We start from the raw sequence: 20,851 nt of genomic DNA, 5'->3' as shown, positions 1-20,851 counted from the left end.
TAACAATTAACCTGCACTGTTGCAAGCTAAGATACTCTTCACTTGACAAGAACACATCTTTCTGCCCCTCAGTTATAAAGGAGTGGAATCTTTGTTCCTGGCTGAGACTGGTGTGACTTGCCAGCTCACCTGCAGGTGTGACCTGTGCTGGAACGAGGAAGCCTGCAGTGTAATTCCCTGCTCTGCCTAATGTATGGTTAAATTGATAGAAAATCACTGAGGAGGCTTAGACATTCTATTCCTCTGACAGCCTTCTACAAATGCAAGCTATTAATGACCATTGCCTTTAATGGACAAAAACAGTACTGGCAATTCCTTTGTGCTCTTTATTTAATGGCGTAACAAGCAAGCACATTAGCTATTTTTATTCATACAGCCAGACATAGGCCAGTATGGCAGAGCAGCTATGAAATGTCTGCATAGCTAAGTGGGAACACATCTGCTGTTGAGAACTAAATCTTTTTCTTTTAGTTACAGTATTTTGAGAGAGTTCCACTAGTGATCGTCTGATCTCTCTATTTGACTGTGGTGTAGATTTTCAAGATTTTGCATTAAAATAGGCAGAACATTCTTTTCAGTCCCCGACTTTGTCAACTGTTTCAGTCAACAATGAAGATGTAATGCAATCAGAGATGTGGGTGGTGAAAGGAGAGCCTGCGCAGGTTAAAGGTTCGGTTCTTGTCCTTTCAGGAAGTTTCTTGACTATCTGTTCTGACGTGCTGCTTAGTGACAGGCGCACAGAAGGAGCCGAGTACAGTGACAATGTTAGCAAATGCTAGTTTAGAGAGATGCAGTGTTTGTTTGGGGGATTTTTAAATGCTGCTGAGTTCTGAAATTATATTTTCATCTTTTCTTTTTTTTTTTCCTCTGTTTCCTTTATCTATCTACTTTAGCAGAAAAATGTCTTCCATAGCTTGCCAGTTAGTGTGAAAAAATTAAGGTTCCTGATAATTTAAGTCTGAATATTTCAAAGCCGAGAGTAGGTTATAGATTGACTTGGGGGGTAGAGGAAGGTGAAGCTTATTGTTATTCTTATTGTTTTGAGGTGTGTGCAAGGTGAACAAATAGTTATCCTCTGTACTGACGTGTGATCATACAAAACAAAAAATTTCATGCCTGCGGCGGATGTTAGAGGTGCTAAGGAAAGAAAAAAAACCAACAACGTTAAATAAATAAATACTACTCTTTCCACAGTTAGAAATTTGTCTTATGCTGGAGTAGATACCTTGTTGTCACATATATCTTTACTTAATCAAATTATAAGGCATGCTTACAAAAATCTTGTTTATATCCACCAAGTTAAGATGTTTTTACTGAGTGCTTAATGTTTGTCCCCATTGATGGTATTGCTTCTTGGTGCAGCCAAACATTTTTCCTAGTTATTTTCTTAGTTATCACTTATCTACCTGTTTTTTTCTTTTCTGTCTGTATTGTCAAAGTGTGCATGTGTAACTTCTTCCTTGGTAGGTCTCTCTCTTTTTCAGATGTCAGTTGTTGCACCAAAAAGCTCAGCTGGAGAAGTGTACCTACTGGTATAAAATAGCGTTGCTGTTTTGAAGGGGTGGATTGGGACACTTGTTGCAGAGATCATCTGCTTTGTAACGTCAAGGTAATGTAATTAAACACCACCATATAACCACCTCTCTCAGCTTCACCAGAAGCAGTAAAATAGGCTGATTTATTTTAAAACTTTTAATTCAAAGTGGAGTAACATCTGATGTATGCAGACAGAGCTGGGACCCTTCTGCTTTTACTGAAAATGCTGTTGAATTGCATTAGAGAAAAAATACTCAGGCTTATCGCTTTCTGAAGCTGAAGTTTGAAGCAGTATGTTGAGTTGCAGTATCTCTGTGGTATCAGCATTTCTGTCATTGGAACTACTAAAGAAGGGAAACATGCATATGGAAAGGGGAATAATAGAAAAGAAGATATTGATCATATATTAAAAAAATGCACTGCAGGGGCTAATAAAGGAAAAAATGAAGAAAATGGAGGCAACAGAGATGAAAATCGTTATTAAAAAAAAAAAAAAAATCTGTATTGTATATGATGATGAGACTTTAAACTTACAGGAAAAGCACTTCTAATATGATAGGATAAGATCATTCCTTATCCTAATATTATAGGATAAGATCACTCCACTTTGGCTAGTAGTACTGAACTTGTTCTAGCGCATAGTGGAAGAATCATTTTCTTTGTGTATGAGAAAGAACCCTTTGATAGAAGATGAATGACAAGGTTTAGGAAGTCTAGGGAAAAGTGTATGTTCCAGCGAGATCATGATAGTAAATACTATCTGTGTGTCTAGAGAAAAATCTTCTAAAGGTTTAAATGGTGTTGAGTTGTGTGGTTTGCTTTCCAGAGTCTGTATTTTAGATTTATAAGTCATGTAACTGAACATACATATTCAGAACTGTGAATGCTGGTTTGGAATAAATAAGTGGTAGCTGCTGGGGTGTAATATTGCATGGGTTTGTGTATTGTTGCTTTATCACTAGTCATTTGTAAATATTTAAGAATGAGTTGATTTCAAAAGGTTGTATCATAGGTCACATTTTCTTGTTGGGAATTTGTAAGTTTCAGAGATGTAGTTCTCGAATAGAACGCTCTTGAAAAGAAAGTCTTTCTTTGTGACTGGGAGGGTGGGAAGGAGCGGGGAAAATTCTGTCTACGCATTTCTGTTGTGAAATGACTTTTCTTCATGCTGCTAGTGAATTAATGTTGGATTTTGTTTTTGATTAGATGTGTATATAGGCAGTAATTTTTGATGGAAAACAACCTTTTATTAAAACAACAACAAAAAAAAAAAGTTGGAAAACTTTGTATGCTTCTAAAATATGTCCTGTTCAAGAAGCTGATGTTCTCTAACTACGCTCTAGGTACAAATGTGCAAGCTTCCTCAGGTTTCTTAGTGTCTTCTAGCACTTTTGGGTTCTGTTATTTGCTCCCATTGGTGTGAAAACTGTGCAAGCACAAGCAGTAGGTGTCCCAGGGTGCTTTCATCTGAGTGCACAAAATGGAGAAACAGTGGAAAGGTGATTGTTGTCAAAGTGTCTTTATGCAGCTGTGCAGGTGGAAAAGGTTACTGAGCTGAGCTGCTTGTCACAATCCCTCTGCCACAAGTTGCAGCCCTGAGTCTGTTGCTAGCGTAATTCTTGTGGCTGTTCGTACTTCTCTTGAGGCCACGTCAGAGGATAAACTTGCAAGAAGCCTGTTTTGCTTTATGAGCTAAACTGTTCAGGTTTTGCTTGAAGCAATCCACAAATCTGCTGTGCAGTCATTGCCTCTAGATGGTCCTTCATGCCTATGGCAGACTTAAAATTTTGAATGCAATGAGAAGTTTTAGAGGAAAGTGTCTGCATAAACATGTACACACACACACACACACATATATATACACATACACACTCTGTCCAGAACAGCTCATGTTTTATAAAGCTTTCAGTGATTCTTGATATTTTATATAATGAGAACAGCAGTGAATGAGCTACTGAAGAGAAGCACTCTTACAGACATGTCTTCCTGAGCTATGTCATTGTATAACAAATCTAGAAGATCCAGATGCATGGTTTTCATGAAGTGCTGGCCATGTAGCTTTATTGGTTATAGCTATCTGAAATTGGCAGATAGATTTTGCACATTACATAGCTTTTAGTGCATCTAATTGAGTAGGCTTTTCATTTCTGATCATTAACTAGTCTTCAGAAGGAAATTGGCATGAAAGCCTAATCCCTTTCTACTCAAAACTTGAAAGCATTTATTTGATACCATACTTATTTGCTATAATAAAAGAAAAAAATTAAAAGCAAAAACAAAAAAATGGCTAGTAATGCTTATTTATTTTCTACTTGTCTTATTTCTTTTCCTTTTTTCCCTCATTTTAGTAATTTAAACAGTACCAGAGTTGTCACATGGAGCTCTGATTTTCCTCACTTGTTGTTTTCTTATGTCATCTCTGCCACCTGCTTGAGAAGAGGTATTGATTACACTTAGAACTCATTTTAGTGTTTCCATTCCTGTTAAGGTGGTGTTTCTGACTTTTTAATGATAACACTGTATTTTTTTTTTAATATACTTTTCTCAACTTGTGTGTTTCGCTATTGGGGTTTTTTGTTCTTGTTGTTTGTTTTTTGTGGTTTTTTTTGTTTTGTTTTGTTTTTTTTGAGTGCTTTTTACATTTACTTTGAGTATAGTGTAACAGAATCATCTTTATGAAGTTGTGTCAAAACTGACAAGATTCTGCGGGCCAGAGCTCCTCTTGATGTATGGCTGCTTGCATTGCTATATTGCAAGGGTAACATGCTGTCTGTAATCTTGTTTGTGGTAATGTTTTGTCAGCCAAGGACTTTTCTTCATTCAGGGAAGAGACTTTAAAAAAAAAAAAGAAAATTCAGACCATGCAGACTGAGTTTTATTGACATACAGCAAAGTTAGCTGGGTTTGTACGAACAACATAACTGTAGTGGCCTTCTGCTGTCACATCCATGCAGCCAAGTGCAAAGCTCTAGAATTAATATAAAAAATGCTTAATATCCAATAACTTCATCCAGTATCATTTTTAACAACATAGACTTTTTCACAGAATCACAGAATGGCCAGGGTTGGAAGGGACCTCAAGTATCATGAATCTCCAACCCCCCTGCCACATGCAGGGCCACCAACCTCCACATTCAATACCAAACCAGGCTGCCCAGGGCCCCATCCAACCTGGCCTTGAACACCTCCAGGGATGGGGCATCCACAACTTCTCAGGGCAGCCTGTTCCAGCACCTCACCACTCTCTATGTAAAGAACTTCCCCTTGACATCCAACCAAAATTTACCCTCCCTCAACTTAGAACCATTTCCTCTTGTCCTGCTGTTATCTACCCTTTCAAAGAGTTGATTCCCCTCCTGTTTGTAGGCTCCCTTTAGGCACTGAAAGGCTGCAATGAGGTCACCCCGCAGCCTTCTTTTCTCCAGCTCCCAAGCCCAGCTCTCTTTGTAGGGGAGATGCTCCCCTGATCATCTTTGTGGCTCTCCTTTGGACCCTGTCCAACAGCTCTGTTTTTTCCCCTTCTTTACTATTGCTCTTAATTTCTTCCATCTTTTCAGTGGTGAGAAATGGATATGTGTATCTAAATGTTATATTATGTTTTTCCTATATTTCCAAGTATTTGGAACATTTTGCTATAGACAACTACAAAATAGACTTTCTAGTAAGTCTACATAGGGTTCCTTTTAAGCAGTTGAGTTGGTGTGCTCCAAGATGTATGGGTAAATTTATTGGTGGCTTCAGGTGAGATGGAGAAAAGTGATTCTGTGTCTTCCTCCATTTCTTACACTGTGCTCATTTATGCCTATCTTGAAGTTATCCATGTATTCTCTGTGGCTACTTTATAATCAATTGTCCTAATACTGAAAATCAGTAACTTTATTACGATGATTAATTTAATATTTATTAAAGGAGAAATTAAATATGTTTCTACAAACATTTCATACCTATTCTGATACAGTTCACTTGAATAAGAATGATAGATTTCTGTTATCTGCTCGGCCATTACATTCTTTAATTTCCTCATGAATCTTAGAGACACAGTGACTTACTGTTAATTAATCATTTTTATCTTCTCTTCATTAGACATGTCAGCCCTGGCAGTAGATAATCTTAGTTTATCTCAAACTTATCGTTTTCCAGCATCCGGTATGGGAAGGACTCTTGCAAAGAAATCTATTTTTGCCTTTTCAGCTATTATTATCATCTAATCTTAGTACTGAATTTAATTGCACCCGTACATTTTGTGCACCAGCTCTTAAGTTTTTAATTATTATTTTAATACATTTTCCAATCTGATACTCTTTGTTTTCCTAAGGATTTTTTTTTTTTTTTAATCTATTGGCACTTTCTCTATTTTCTGTTTGTTTACAATTTATTTTTTTGTCTGGGATATGCTTATTTGGCCTGTGTAACGTCATGAAAATGTTACCATTTAGGCATAATGGCTCTTTTCTTCCCTGGTTTCCTGTGTCCTTGCCTTGTGAATTGGTAGATATAACTTCTGTAACTTCAGACTCAGCTGGGAGCTAAGCATGCAGCTTCTAATTTCCTCTCTTTTCTTGAATTGAGGATCTTGTGTACCGACAGTGTTTTAATTCCCATTTCTGAAACTTAACAACATGGTACTTGTTTTGACAGGATTTCTTCCATGAGTGTGGTGAACTCATCTACATTATGGCCACTGTTGTGTTTAGCGATGAACTAACACAAATGATAAGCTGGCTTTCTGATTTGGAACTAAGATTGCTGGAGGATGAGTAGAGGGAAAGCTTGGTTTCTTATTTCCAGATGTAGAAAACACAAGGAATCCAAAATGTCCCTTGTCACGTCTTGTCATGGTTCAAAGAGTAAATTAAAATGTAGAATCCTTTGGTCAAATCAGATTCCTCTTGCAATTGGTGTGGTATTTCCCTTACTTCCATCTCTAAGCAGCAGTAACTGCACTCTTCCCCCTTTTCCACATTAACTCCGTGATTCCTGTTTGGTTTCTGAGATTTTTCTGGATTAAAAATTCTTAGTGATTTCTTCCTTCTTTCTTTTGTTCTTCTCCTTTCAACAGCCACATACAGACTTCTCAAGGCTTGTTAGATTTTATTTTCCATTAGGAAAAGATTCCTTGTTCTCATTCTCTCGTGGCAACTTACGTTTCCTCATATACAGAATGTTTCAGCTGACCTCAAACATTTTGTAATGTCAGTGCCATTTTGCCAGCTGGAGGAGTCAGGTAGTAATAGTGCCCTCTCTACTTCTGTGTCAGCTGTCTTCCTTTCATATGGGGAGTGTAAGTCTCTTAAATTCCTTCCTGATAGGTTTCCATTTTGAAAATATACTGTCTGGAATGAGGTGGCATGTCTGCCAGCATAAAATTGGTTTGAAACACTAAGCATGCAGAACTTGTTATCAAAATACTTATTTCTTCTTCCTTTTTTTCTTTCTTTTTTGCTAAAGTTGCTGTTATGTAATGAAGTGATTGAGGAGTGTTACTCCATAAGTAGAGAAAAGACATTAAAGACTGCATCTTTCCCCTACAAAAATCAGTGCTGTCCTGAGACTCTCCTGAGTTACTCAAAACAAGTTGTAATGAAAATATACTGAAATCCTAGGCTTTAGCCTGGTTGTATTGAATACTTGGTAGAACTCCAAAGTGGTAAATAACTCAGTTTTTTTTTTTTTTTATGGAGTACTAATCTTGTTTGCTTTGGCATCTAAAATTGAAGTCGCAGCTTATTTTTCCTAAATATACACTTTCCTTTAGAGTATCCCTTCTATGCAGTAATGGAGATATATATAACAGAGTCCAGGAGACCAGTCACAGAGCAAAGATTCTGCTGTGTTTGGTGGTCCCAGAGGCAGGAAGGAGCAATATTAACTTCTGGTTGATGTAACAAGCACCAATCATTCATACCACTGATGCCATAGTCTGGATGGACATTGTGGCAAAGTAGTAGACTTGAAGCAATACTTTGAACGACTATGAGTTCAGTGAGCCCTCATGTAGCCTTGTACAGCCCAAAAAGGAAATAAAGAGGTGTTCATCTGGGCAAAGGGAGTGGTTTGGAGAATTACATCTGCTGTGGTGGTCTGAGTAGGTATGAGCAGCATAGTCAAGGCAAAAGGAAACTCCGCTGTGCTATGAGCAATGAGATCACATGTCTAGGTGAGTGGTTTTCATCCACTTATGTTGTGTAAATTCTCCTAATACTGATCAGAAAAAAATGAGCAGGAGGCAATTCTAGCTTTGATACCAAAGTGCAAGGAATTGCGAAGTCTAAGGAGTCACGAAGTACATTGATGGGAAAGGGGAATGCAAAAAGGGGAGCTTCCCAACTGCAGCAGATTTTTAAGTTCCTTTAAGAGTGTACTTGAAATAATTTAAACATGTGGTGGCTTCATTTGTAGGTGGAGCTGTAAGGTAGTGACACGTTGTTCTAGACTAGTTATCTTGTTTTCTTTCTGATGCCTTTTTTATTACAGTGTGCAGTGACTGAAGTCCACAAGAAAGTGCAGTGACGCTGTAAGTTGTCTGTCTCTTCGTTCACTTCTGTTAACAGCAAGAATTTATTTTTGTTAATAGCTGCCAACAAGTAGCATGCACAAAGTAACATCTTCAAAGTAAGTCTTAAACAAACAAAACCACCTTTCTTCTGTAACTTCTGGTGTTAATTCCTGTCTTTCTTCTTTTTCCTTTGAGACTGTTGCAAGTAGTGTCCATTTCCTTAATGTGTGACTAGGTTTGCCATGGAGGTTTTAACAGATCTAAATTTTGAGATAGTAATTTAACATGAAATGAGGTGTCAAAGTGATGGACTTTTAAGTGGTGATTCCTGACATTCCCCAAAACATAGTCCATGTAAACTTATTTCTCCTTCAGAAGAGCAAATTCCTTTCACTGCTGTTATCAGTGTGTTCTTTATGAACTTTTCGCAATAGTGCATACATGTTAAGCAGCAACTTGCTTTCAGAACTTTAAAGGTGTTTTTTTTTTTTTTTTTTTTTTTTTTTTGTCAATTCTGATTTAATTTTGAGATCTGATATTATCTTTAAAAGGCTCATCAGTTGATGGTATGTGATGATGGGTTTTAACTGAGATGCTTGTATAGGATACCGTAAATTCATTTATGTCTTAATGTCACCATCAACCACAAAGGATTTAGCTACGTATGTAGTTTTATAGAGGATTAAGTAACTCACCTTTGGATTCATAAATAAATAAAACCAAAATTGTGATGGCAATGCAAATAAGGTAGCAAAATTACCAGACCTCCCAGGAGGCTTAACTTCTTTATGGCTTAGCTGAAATTTATGAAACACAAAAGATGTTGCTCTTTTCCATCATAATTGTTCAACTTTGGGGTATTCTTCCTTACCGTGAGACAGTTGGAAGTCTGTTTATGTAAATGTGATGGAGGTTTTACCCCTAGGGTCTTTGCATGCATGTTGCTCTCTTTGTAAAGTTTTCAATGCTTCTGCCATGGTGGTGCTTCAGGCAATCCCTGCTTGAGGCACCAGCAGTCTGCAGCCGTATTTTGCAAGTTTGTCTGTCTGAAACTATAATGATTTAATATGATAATCTCATTGCTGGGCTCAGACATGGAACTTGCTTTTATGGGGAGCTTTCTCATGGATAAATCTGAGTGCATTTAAATGTCTGAAAAGAGGAAGGGGTGGGAGGGAATATGATGGGAATTGCCGGTAGCCTTGCTTGATAGAAAGCAGTCTGTGGCAGGCCCAATAGTATTTGATTGTACCTTAAAAACATTAGTAGAAGGTACCCATAGTGAGATTTTTAGCTAGCCTGTTGATCTTATTCTCCACTTCTTAAAATAATAATAGTAATAATATTAATTTCTAATTTATCTTACCTTCAAAATAGAAATGTGCTAAAAGAGTCTTACCTGGACTATTGGCAGTGTCTTGTCCAGAGGCACTGCTTGAAGTGTCATGGGTATTACCTGCAACAGAAGGTACAAAATGCAGGGAATAAGAGGATGATTTGCTTGCCTCTCTATCTTTGAGCGGATATGACACAAGTGATTTTTCTTCAGATCTTCTTCTGGGAGCTCACAAGCTTTGTCTGTTCACTTCTTCTGGAATAATGCCTCAAATCACCTTTAACTAGCTCGTGCAGGAGAGGATTATGCTTTCCTATGATCACAAGCTCAAGTAGTGGTAGTAGTGGTATTGTCCACATGTAGGCAGAAAGAGAAGCAGCAGTTCCAGGGTAGATCTCTACCTCTTAATCTGCTGTCTGCAGTGGGACAGTTTGCCCAGGGAGCCCTTTTTGCATGGGAGTGAAGTCCAGGAGGAGTCATGTTGTCTCCTTTTTTCCTAGTTCCAGTCTACTTGAAGCAGGGAAACCAGAGCTCTAAAGCTCTTAGAAATAAGAATACTTTCATTAATTGTAATTATCTGTGGAGTATAGTTTGACAGCATTAATGAAGCGTGGAGAACACTTCCTACTGTAAGGTTTAATATATATTTTTTAATGAGAAAATTCTTTGTATTTGTCATTGTCATCAGCTGTAAACTACTGTAGTACAAATAATGATGAACTGGCATGCAATATAGCACTGGTAAACGAATATTTGCACCAAGGATACATAGCCAAGCTCTTACCTTTTTGCATAAGATTTTCTTAAGTGGGGGTGCAAAGCAGATGGGATCTTGATTAAATAATTACCTCTGTTTGAGTGAGTGCTGACCCTAAGAGCGTGACTATGTAATCTATGACATGCAGTGTAGGAACAAGGAAGCACATGAGGATTGCGTGAACAGTCTTCATGCTAAAGCTTTCTCTAGAGCATTTTTTCCAGAGCATTCTACTCCACGGACTCCTGCTAGACAGAGTCCTTAACCTGAGATTTTATCTTAAATATGCAAATAACTACTGACACATGGCATGAGGGTCAGAGTGCTCTTTGAGCTGTGCCATGGGGTTTTGGATCATCAGAAGCAGGCAGCAGGCTCAGACTATTTGTAATAGCAGGGCAGTGATTCTCTGTGTGGATGAGTCTCCTTTTCACAAAATTACGGAATTACAGAAACATAGAGGTTGGAAAGGACCTCTGAAGATCATCTTGTCCATCAGTCTCCACCTTTTTGACTTGCCTGGGCTGCACTAAGTGAAGAGAAATAGCCTTGTGCTGCATATAAAATATACACTACAGTTAATTTATAAAAGTAACAAAACCTCTTTTAAAAAATATTTTTATTACAACGTTAAAAAAAGAGAGGAAAAAAACCCATAAAACTAGTGGCATATTTGACCTTGTTTTTGTGAAAATAATGCATCAATGTGTGGTTCAGTGGAAGTGGTGAGTTCTTGTGGTGTTCAACAGATTTTTGAAATTTTCCTGTTACTATGCTTCATGATTGAAAATAGTTGTTCACAAGTGTATATATTACCAAAAAATGAATACTTGACTTGTGGCTGTGAAGCGAGGGATATTTTCCTCTGGTAAGACAGGTCTTATAAAAGCCTAGTAAAGAGAAGTGATCATGTTTATCTTTGAGTTGAATATCTGATTGCAACTCGATACATTCAGTTTGAAAATGTGCAGGTAATGTATTTGTCAACTGAAAAAAGAGTTGCAAATATATTTAAAAAAAAAAAAAAAAAAAAGTTTTTTTTTTTCCAGCAGTCTTGAAATCTATTCTGAAATTCCTTTATCAAAATTGCCGTGATGTTTCATTTGAAATGTTGTTATGATTTCAAACATAGCAGAGATAAGTTGCTTTCTCACCTTGAGGATGTGTGTTTAACTCATTCAAATGAGCGGTCAAATCATAAAATATTTTTAGCATTTTGTGCCAGCTTAGCCACCTTCCTTCAGAAAAGTAAAAGATGTACCCATAGTCAGCATTCATACTTTTAAGGAACTCCTGGAACTGGTGATGAGTCAGTCCCTCGGACTTCATGAAATTCATAGTTTTTCTTATGATTTGCATGGCATTATCTGTTTTTAAAGCTTTTGTGCATAAATTTTCCTGATGTATGATGCAGCAGTATTTCACTGAATGTGAGTTGCTGTGGCAATTACATAGTCTTCTATTAACTTTCTAAGTCCCTCTTTTTTAACAACGCTGGGGAGTGATTAGTAGTTATGCCAGATCTGTTGACAAAGGTTAAAGAAACTGCTTTGAGGTAGTTTTTACTGCTTCATACAAATAGAAAGATCTTTTAATGGCACTAAATAAGCCATTTCTTCATTTCTTCTAGTCCAGCCCCCTGTTAAAGCAGGTTCCCTACAGTAAGTTGCACGAGAAAGTGTCCAGAAGGGTTTTGAAGATCTCTAGAGAAGGAGAGTTCATGACCAGTCTAGGTAGCTTTTCCAGTGCTCTGTCACATTTGAAGTAAAGTTTTTTTTTCTCATGTTTATATGGAACTTCCTGTGTTTCAGTTTATGCCCCTTATTCCTGTGGCTGGACATTACTGAAAAGAGACTGGTCCCCCACTGTGCACCCACCCTTTAGATAATTATAGGCATTGGTAAGATCTCTCCTCAGTCTTCTGCAGGCTGAATAGACCCACATCTCTCACTGTTTCCTCATAAGGGAGATGCTTCAGGCCTCTAATCAACTTCATTGCACTCTACTGGATTTTATCCAGTAGTATTTTGTCTTTCTTGAACTGGGGAGCACCAGAAATTGACAAAGTATACTCCAGATGTGGCCTCACCAGGTCGAGTAGAGGGGGGGGAGAATCAACTCCTTTGACCTTCTGTCTATGCTCTTTTTTTATTGTGCCCCGGAGTACTATCGGCCTTCTTGACCACAAGGGCACACTGTTGGCTTATGGTCAACCTACTGTCCGCCAGGAACCCAGGTCCTTATCCACAGAGCTCCTTTCCAGCAGATTAGCCCCTAACCTGTACAGATGTTTGCAGTTATTCTTCCCCAGGTAGGTAGGAGCCTTGTTGAACCTCTTCAGGTTCCTCTCTGCCCAACTCTGTCCAGATCTCATGAATTGCAACACAGCCTTTTGGTGTGTTAGCCACTCCTCCCAGTTTCCTGTCATCAGTAAACTTTCTCAGGATGCACTCTATCCCTTCATTCAGGTCACTGATGAAGATCTTAAACAAGACTGGACCGAGTGTCAACCTCTGAGTAACACCACCAGCCTCTGGCCTCCAACTAGATTTTGCACTATTGATTACAACCCTCTGAGGCTCTTCATGTCATCCAGTTCCACCTCTCAGTCCACTCATATATCCCGTACTTCCTAAAGCTTACCTACAAGGGCATTATGGGAGACAGCGTCAAAGGCCTTGCTGAAGTCACAGTAGACAACATCCACTGCTCCCTACTCATTCACCCAGCCATACCTGACATTATATGAAGCTATCAGATTGGTAAAACATTACTTCCCTTCGGTAAATCCATGTTGACTACTCCTGATAACCTTCTTTTCTTCCAGTTTCTTGCAAATGACATCCAGAATAAGTTGTTCTATCACCTTCTCAGAGACTGAAGTGAGGATGATTGGCCTGTAGTTTCCCAGACCCTTTTCCTTGCACTTTTGAGGATTTGAGTAACATGGGGTTTCCTCCAGTCCGAAGGCACCTTTCCCGTTCTCCATGATATTTCATAGATGATAAAGAGAGTTTCAGCGATCATTTCTGCCAGCTTCCCTCAGCACCTGTCAGGGCCCATGGATTTGTGTGTTCTGAGTTTGCTTAGATGATCTCTGACCAGATCCGCCTCAACCAAGGGGAATTCTTCCTTTTTCCAGACTCACTCTTACCTCCAGGGTTTGGGATTCTTGAGGGACAGTCTTAGCAGTAAGCAAAAAGGCATTCAGTATCTCTGCATTCTCAGCCCTCCATTATCAGGGCATGCAATTCATTCAGAGGGCTCACATTTTCCCTAGTCTTCCTTTTGCTGTTGATATACTTTAAGAAGCCTTTCTCATTGTCCTTGATCTCCCTTGCAAAATCCAAGGGGGTGTTAGCCCTTCTCATTGTATCCCTGCATGCCTTGATAATGTTTTTATAGTTCTCTCAAATAAATACTTGGCATATTTAAAGCCAAATCTTTATCAAAACCCAAGGACAGTTGTGATTTTTCTGGATTAATATCTGGTCATCTTTTCATTCATCTTTTGGGGGCACTAGTGTCCATCTCTTGTCCATCTCTTCTTCTTCAGTGTACTTTTCACTCAACTGTTTACAGTCTACCCCTGCCATCTGCAGCAACTTTTGTGTACTGGTGGTAAGATTATTCTCCATTTCTTATTCCTGTACCGTGTGTCTGAAAAGAAATAATAATACAAGTTTAGGAGATCATCTGCTTTCTCTGGGGGCTGGTACTGAGATTACACATGGCAGTAATTGCAAAACAAATCATTCTGGATGTGGCAGTGCAGCTTAAGATTCTCAGCCTAGTCCATCCTCCCTAAGTGTGGAGTGCGGAAGTGGCTAGTCTAGGTTAGGAAAGTCTGTAGCTGTGCTGTGTACAAAAACAAAGCCTCCTTTCTATCAAGGGTAGTTTGAACAGCACTAAGCTGTTGGTTTGGAGCTAGCTCGTGAGTCTTAGATTTAGATATGTCTGCATCTGCACTGCATGACAGATTGTATGTCCCCACATTAAAGTATGCTCAATGCATGTGGAGCATATTGGTAATTTAGCTGCCAAATACTTTAGAAAATAATAATAAATAAAAGATACCTGCATCTTCTTGCTGTTTGACTAAAATTCAGGTATATGGCCATAGGGATCCTAAAAGGCATATCTTTGATGGCAGGTGTTCTATTTTCCAAACCTATATGCTCTTTTCAGAAAGGTCTTTTGTAGTTATGATTTCAGCAAAGTGCCAGAAAGCTGAACCTGGACAAAACTATGCTTTAATAGGATGGTGAGAAAATGATTAGGAAGAATGTTTTAGACCTGAATAAGCATTGTATTAAGTACAGAAAAGCTATGTACTGCATTTTCTTTTAGATCTAAGTCCAGATTGTTTTGTTTTTTTTTCTTTTGCCTGTTTCATAACAGTCTAAGATTAAATAAGATTCGTGCATTCTTTAAAAATATTTGGATTTGTGCTTGAGTTTTCCAGTCTTCCAGGCTTTGGGTGATTTGGTTTCAGGAGTGTATGGTAAAGGATCAGGTAACTTTCCAAATAGCAAAGGATTAGTAGGAATCAAGATGTGGCAAATATATACTACAAATCTAGTAATTCTGTGATGAATGTATGATTTTCTTGTTTTGGTGTTTTGTCTTCTATTGTATATTTTCAGTGCTGTGACTTCAACCAGACTGTTTCCATGAAGAATATGATTCATTGGATAGTTTATGACATACCTCACAATGTACTTTGAACTTGTTGTTTTCCTGTTTGGGAAGAGGGACAAGCTGGATGTGGGGATGTTTTGGCAGTCTTGGCTTCTATTCCTGTGTCAGTTTGGTTGTTTCACATCTCTGTGTGAGAGAAAGGGCTTGTGCTTTCTAGATGTTATTCCCTTCCTCTCTTTTTGTCATATTAACTAGTCATGTAAAAGATGTTCCCTCTCCATATGAGACCTGTTTCTCCTGTGTCCTTGTGCAGTTGCAGATGCAATGGTGATAGTGGGAATTGGTTGGATGCAACTCTTGTGAGCCATATCCAGGTATTTTCTTTCATAGAATAGCTAGAATTTAATGTGCTAGAAGTGACTGTGAAATAACATGCCTTTTCCTGACACAGAATAGGATGTTTTCCTAAACATGTTAAAGAAATTCATGTGATAGTATTGTTCCATAAAAGCCTGTGTAGCATAGGTTTGAACATGGTGATGTAATGGTTTATTTTCTTGGTTTTGTTTTGCTTTGAAATCTCTATACTAGATGGGAAACACAGCATCATGAAGAAGAACATGTGAATCAGGTCTAATCCTGCATCTGTCATAGTGTATCCTCAAGAGGAATGCAACCTCTTTGCTTCTGCTTCAGCTATGTTTGTAAAGAAGACTTTCCTTTCTTGGCTACAGCGGTGGGAAGGATGCAGATTAGCTGTAGTAAGGATGTGTATGATGTTAAACATACATGATCAGTGATTACTATAAACATAAATTAAACTGAGAATTATAATGAGGTGATAATGGGCTTGCAGACAGCTATTTTTCAAATGATTTTAATTGATTTGTTAATTCATTCTGGTGTCATATTTATGATGGCCTTCACCTAGTCCCATTTGAGGATTTTCTGTGCCCCCTTGTTAGAGAGCAGCTACAAAAAATTCTGAAGGAGACTGAGAGAATGGAGGGGAGTGGTAGCATGAACCTGACACTGGATCTTCTACTAGCAGTTGAGAAGTCTTCTACAGTGTCTGTAAGTCTGCCCACCTGTGTGGCACCTCTCCTTTATCTATTTCAGCTTAATTTAGCCATTCAAGTAAAGCAAGTAGTGGTGCTAGGTCAGACAGCTGATTGGCTTGGGCTATGTTAAAAACGCTTGCAAAAGCTTATAGTTGAGTGATATTCTTGTTTTAAGTTTTGTAGCTTTACAAACTTAAAATATCCTTATGCCTCTTAAGCTCTCATCTTCGGTAATGTGCTTAAAAACCCTATGGCAAGCTTTCTGTCAGAAATAATAATGAAAATACATCTTACTCTTAACACCTGAAGTTGTGTAGACAGATTAGCTTTTGTAAGTGGGCTTTTTTTGGGGGGAGATGGTTGCATAGGAAGCATTGCTGTAGTAAGTCCCAATTCAGTGGGGTGTATCTTCAAAAGTTAATTGAATTTGGATATGATAACCTTTAAGGTTTCCTTAGATCAAGTAAGAATGAGGAAAGATGGGTTGAACTCGTTTAAAGCACCACAGACCTTTTAATGTGCGGTTCTGGTTTGGATGTTGTCTAACAAAGGTGAACTCTACAATGATAACTCTGATGTGGCTACATTTTCTTAAACCTTCAGTTGGTAAAGTTGGTAAAGTTTTCTGTTTGTTTTCTTTTGTTGTAAAGAAAAAGCAAAAATAAAACCAGCCTCCCGCAGAAAGCAAAACTGCAGTATTTAATGGAAAGCCTGTATTATTCACTTGAAACTAGAGTGGCATGCCTGAGTCAGTGAAGTATGAGCTAAGAATCTGGCAAAAGCCTTTAGCACAAAGGAAGGCTGAAAGTCTCTCAGGAAGCCTGTGCGCTGCTAAATGTGGCACGTTTGAACATGAGACTGACATCATTGTGAGTTCATAGTAGTGAAAGAACAAAGTATCAGCCACAAATTAGACTGACCTAATTTTTAAGTCACTTCTAAAAACTTAATAACACAGTGTGTTGCTTGTGCAAGCTGTTTATTTCTAGCTCAGTCTCTTGCTACTTAATTTAAACTACAAGTTAGCCTTCTAAAATGTCAAAAGAGTTGTTCAAGAAGGTGTTTGTGTTTGAGGGGTTCTCCAAACTTCCTTCCTTGGCTCTTTTTCCACCCTGACCTCAGCCTTCAGCTAAAGGAAGTGATTAAGGACCACCCATCATATACCTTTATCCTTTAGGATCAGTTTCCTGGAGGTACAAGCTTAGAATTACATACCAAAACCTAACTCAGTCACATGGGCTGCTCACGTACAAGTTTCTTAGTGCAACTCTGCAGATTGTCAGAACACTTGCCATAAGTATCAACAAGAATGTATTTACAGTCAATAAGGTGTTAAAAAAAGTGATCAGTATTACTTATCGGTGAATCCACAGTCACTGAAGTAAGTAGTGCTTCTTCCATTGCTGAATACCTAATAAAAGGACCATGCATTTTGAAGGTGGTATCCTCTATTCTCCCTTCTAAGTATTTGTTAGATACAATGCATTACTTCAGTTACTGCAGGAGTACATTGAGCCCTCTTAGGTTGGGATTCCTTTGGCAAAAGTCAGTTCTTTTCTGGCTTCTACAAGAAGGACTTTGTAAGTCAGAGCACCTCTAGAAATTCTGTATAAGTATAAAATGTCCATATTGCTTTTCTCTGCTTTTCAAAATCCTGTAGGAGGCCAAGCAAGGCTGCTACAGGACATTTCTTGATGAAGACCTAAATCAGATGATAATAACAGAGTTTATTCACCTTATTTGATATTGAAATCATTTGTGATTTTAACTTTTAAAATCCTGGTCCCTCTTAATTCTGATTTTTAACTCACGTTTTGTCAGAAGTTCATAAAGGAGATCAATGTGTTTGGTGGTGCTACCACTTTTCTCCCTCTTCTTAAAAGGTGTAGAGGTTATAAAGGTGTAAGAGCTGCAGCTCAGGAATGTAAGTCACCTTTTGCTTTCTCCTTCTGCTGTAAAGATCAGTATGGCTTCCCTTTTCAGTCCTGCAGTTACTGTGCAAGAAGTGTGGCCTTGGCACCACTGCAGGCCTTGTTATAGCATGACTCAAATTCACAAAAATGCTTAGGATCCCATGGGAATAAACTACCAGAAGGCATGATGTGTAAGATGACCCAGTGAGCTGCCATCAACTGTGCTTTTGCTCTTGAACTGGGCTGCTTCATCCCATGTTACGTTGTCAGTGTGTGCTATCAGAGTTACACCGTGGCAATCAGCTTGGTTCCTGATCCATGTCTAGTTTGTTTTCTGCACCTCACCTGCAGTTCTGTCTTACTCCTTGTCTGGCTTCACTCTTTCCTGCTCAACACAGCCTGTGGGAGCTGAGAAGGCCTGATTGCTAGCAAGGACTCATGGCTGGAAACTGTTCCACCATGCTGGCTGTGAGCACTCATCCTATGCCATTACCTCTGGGGTCCCTCTTAAGGAGAAACCTGGCTAAGCTGATCTGCTTTACTGCATAAGGCTGAGTTCACATATGCATTTAGACGTTGGTGGGGCCCAGCATTCCTGCCACTGGCCGCCCCTTGGGAACCACAAGCGCGTGACTGCTGTGGTACATCTTGTAGGGCTCTTTTCTGTGTTTTATCACTGTATAACAAGCATTATGGCAGTGATTTTTGGTGTGAATTTGAGAGTAGTTTTAACACTGACTAGGTGAGCTTTGTAGATGCTGGTAGATGCTTCTCTATACTGCTGACAGGACATCCAGGCATTTCCAGGCACAAGCAGGAAGAAACAAAGTATTAATGTTGACACTTTAAAAAAAAAAAATTCCTTCCAAACTTTCTCATGCCCCGATGTGAACGGGTTGAGTGCGCATGTTGCCTTCCGGGAGAACTGGTGTCATTTCCTCAAATGGGTGAAAGGCCATTGCGTTTTAACCCATAGCTTACCATAAAAGCAGTTTACATGGCTCTTGTCCTCACAGGAGGCTGACTCACTGTGAGCTTTAGTCATTTGGTTTTAAAGAAGTGCCATTAAAAAGTATGCTGTAAGAAACTTGCCCCTGCCTTGCCCAGGAGCTATTCTGATTTGTTTCTCTAATAAAATACCATCATTATCCTCCGCCTTTAATCGGTCGTGGTGCTTGTATGGAGGCTTCAGATCTATCTTCTCTTTTTGTCGTAGAGTGACCACTTAGCAGATCAGAATTGGGTTTTTTATTTTTGGCTCCTTAGAGAATAGAAGAGTATTCTATTATTGCTTGAGGTGGTAGTGAGCAAGGCATGTATCCCATTGAGCCAGAGGCTGGGCAGCAAGCTTCATTAACTAAGATCTACCTTAGTTAATCATCTTTGCTAGATAAAAAACATTAAACTTAAAGGCTAACCATTATCTGAAGGCTTGGAGGAACTATCTTATCTTCTCTTTCGGAAAGCTTGTTAAGGAAATAGCAAGAACTTTTTGAACTGTTAGGCATGATGTTTATTTAGCGCTACTCTTGAGAGCACTCATTTGAATATTTTTCTTAGTACAGTGTCCTTATGTTGGTCTGTGTAGATGCAGAGAATGCTGCCGGTGATTCAGGGCACGCAGGTGGTGTAGGAGATGGAAACCTTGTCATGAACGTGGTTGCTGTAAACAAAGAGTAAGGAAACAGTGGGATCTCAACAACTTGATTCAAAAAGCAGTTTAACCCTGTAAGGGGTTGAGTTTGTATCTTTGAATTGCCTGCTAAAATCCAGTTGCTGTCAAAGACCAGCAGGTGTGGAATTTGCCAGCTGCCACAGCTAATTGATGGATCCTGTGTGCAGGAACCAGATAGAGCTCATGTTGTGATTTGTAAGAATAGGTGACTGTCTTCCCAGCTTGAGTACAATTTGTAAACTTTCACTCACTTAGCTTTGAGTTGGATCTGTTCAGACTATACAGATTTAAGCAGCTGAGTTTTAAAGCTTGCTAGTACTTGCTGAACAGACTAACAGGTTTTGTGCTAGAAGCTTCATACAAGAATAAACCTTTCAGGGAAGGAGTGGTACCAAGGTCCTTAGAAGGATGCTGTGGTGCTTGACTGCTCAGTCTCTCCTTGACTTTGGGCAAGTTTTTTGGAGAGCCACAGCTCTGTAGCTGTGGAAGGAACACTCCATGTAACTAAACTGGTTGGGTTCGTTCAGCTGCAGCTTAGGGAAGGCCCTGAGCAAGAAAGGAAAAAAGGCCTCTGACTCTGGAAAAGAAAAAAAGGTATTTAAATAAGGCCTGGAGGACCATACTTGTCAGAAGTAAGTCAAAAGGCAGGTAATTCACCCTAAATTAAGGGATGTATATTTTCCTAAAGTCAGCAGAAAAAAAATCCTCATCTCTAAATGATGAAAGACTTCTTTTTAAACTCTCTCCTAAACACGAATTGCTGAAGTTTCCCCTTTAAACTTGGGTGGCTCATTCATATTTCATTCAATTGTAATACAGCGACCTCTCTTTCCCTCCCCCCTCATACCACCAAGGCTAAGGAGGAGGAGGGGAGATATAAAATGTTTCCGAAAATTACAGGAAATGTCTGTTCCTTTAACAGCATTGCCAGGGAATTTCCAAATATTCTTAATGCTTGTGGCTGAACTTGCAGCAGCTCCGTCTTCAATCATGAGTGGATTGTATCCTAAAAACATGACACCTCATTCCAGTAAAACACATTGAAATGAAGTGTATGCTTTTTTTTTCTCATCTGCTCTTCAAAAAGAATCCTGCCATGTGGTGAAATGAGGGATTTGGGGGCTGCTTTAAATTCCTGATTTCTTTATATTCAATGAAGAGGGGAAAAGTATTCTATTATTGCTTGAGGTGGTAGTGAGCATGGCATGTATCCCATCGAGCCAGAGGCTGGGCAGCAAGCTTCAGATACCTGCCTGCAGGGCTTTGGCCTGGTGCTCTGCTGTTTGCATTGGCAAGGTTTATAGAGCAAGTACCCAAAGACAGCAAAGTGCTTCTTGTAGCTTCTTTCCCTGCAAGGTGACATTGGTATAGAATCTGTTCAGCAGCTCTCTGCCCTGTGCAGTAGTGGCTCTGCACAGTTGTGATATCATTTGCTT

The 20,851-nt window shown here is 39.0% G+C and overlaps 1 protein-coding gene across 6 annotated transcripts in view; it reads left to right on the top strand.

Annotated features, from left to right (window-relative positions):
* DUSP16 (dual specificity phosphatase 16) overlaps nucleotides 1-20,851 on the top strand; it is a 70,491-nt gene that overhangs the window by 7,372 nt on the left and 42,268 nt on the right. The window contains exon 2 of one of the 6 annotated variants that reach the window (XM_042889760.1): nucleotides 8,011-8,050. The exons of 2 other annotated variants lie outside the window; for them this stretch is intronic. The gene's annotated coding sequence lies outside the window, so the exon portion shown is untranslated. Of the gene's footprint in view, nucleotides 1-1,467; nucleotides 1,610-8,010; nucleotides 8,051-15,820; nucleotides 15,841-20,851 lie in introns of those variants that run through there. 3 more of the 6 variants (XM_042889762.1, XM_042889761.1, XM_042889763.1) reach the window with 3 other exon arrangements.

Source organism: Lagopus leucura, unplaced genomic scaffold, assembly GCF_019238085.1.
Source record: "Lagopus leucura isolate 7727_CA_CO unplaced genomic scaffold, USGS_WTPT01 Super-Scaffold_100159, whole genome shotgun sequence".
Classification (NCBI taxonomy): domain Eukaryota; kingdom Metazoa; phylum Chordata; class Aves; order Galliformes; family Phasianidae; genus Lagopus; species Lagopus leucura.
Note: the sequence above shows the minus strand (reverse complement) of the source record. Positions and strands in the feature narration are given on the sequence as shown.